The sequence below is a fragment of the Phalaenopsis equestris genome, unplaced genomic scaffold, assembly GCF_001263595.1.
Source record: "Phalaenopsis equestris unplaced genomic scaffold, ASM126359v1 Scaffold000002, whole genome shotgun sequence".
Taxonomy (NCBI): domain Eukaryota; kingdom Viridiplantae; phylum Streptophyta; class Magnoliopsida; order Asparagales; family Orchidaceae; genus Phalaenopsis; species Phalaenopsis equestris.
In genome coordinates this window covers 20,802,367-20,803,788 of record NW_018164444.1, presented here as the reverse complement: position 1 = coordinate 20,803,788, position 1,422 = coordinate 20,802,367, and positions in this window count along the sequence as shown.

Sequence of the window (1,422 nt, the reverse complement as noted above, 5' to 3'; positions counted from 1 at the left end):
GAAAGACAAATTTCCATCCATGGATTTAAAGAACTAAAGCATCCTATATGTAAAAATCAAAACTTTGGGACGAGATAGAGAAAACATAAGATTTGTGAGCTATGTACACAAATTTCACAATAAATTTTTGGTGTTAAATAGGAAAAGACCTGCGAGATGAGCACAAAGCATATAAAAATCAACTACATCACCAAAACAATAGAAAATCGAATAGAAACTTTAAATTTCTCCTGAATAGAAATTTTCAAAATGTTAAAAAAAAAATAAACGGAATTAGTTAAGTATAAAATTTGAGGAAGATTGGAATCGAAATTATTTACGATTTGACTATAAGAACTTGAGAAATTGTTAACCTTAGTGAAAATACGATCCAAGAGCGCTCGGTCGGCTCTCGAAGCTAGGAACGCGGGTGAAAGTGAAATGAGGGGTTTTGAAGGTTGGTTCCATATAAACAAAAATTTCGACGGCTTTCCTACAGTCAGTTGTTCGTTGGTTACTAATTTATTAAAAACCGAGGGAATCATGTATTGATTACAATGACATGACATGTCGTTGGTTATTAATAAATAAAAGAACTATGGCATGACTTTTTGACCGTTGGTGACTATTTCAAAACCTTGAGAAACACTATTCACTTATTTGCTACGGCTTAAGCAATACATAATTTGTCAGATCCCTTAAAGTGTCAATAAGTAGTCCAAAATAAACTTTAAAATTTTCACACATAAAAAATAGGTCAATATTCGCTTGCTTAATCATGTGGAGCAACAGTTCAATATTAGCTGGCTTAATAAAGAGGAGAGCCTAACATGAGTTTCTTTATAAGTTGAACAAAAATTATTGGCCCTTCAGTTTTTACTTTATTTTTATTTTTGTTAAATTTCTTTTTTTAAGTAGGATGACCACAATAATCCAACGCCTTGAAACTCTTCGATTAATTTCTAACTACTGTTATAGCAACACATATTATTGTGAAACTGCGAATCTTTTTTAACCTCCATAACAAAGATAATAATACATTGATGACAAATACTAATTTAAGGGTCCTTGTAACAACGAGCATTATTTAAGGGTCCTTGTAACAACAGTAACATTCAGGCGCTCATAAAGGGCAACATTGTTAGAAACTCCCGCTACTGCACCGCCCCAGAGTGGATCGCTTTCAAGAATGTGGAAGGACTAACCATCTCCTTTGGCACTTTTGATGCTCATGGAGGATCTCTCTGGGACTGTTTGGCCGCCGGCCACCGCTGCCCCACAGGGTCTACAAGAATATAGATTCCCCAAATAAATATATTTCAATTGTCTCCAAATATACATACAGGTATAAATATTTAAATTCTCCAAAAAAATATATATAGATATAGATATATTAGATTGTCTCCAAAAATGGAGATATATATGCATGCATAGATATATATA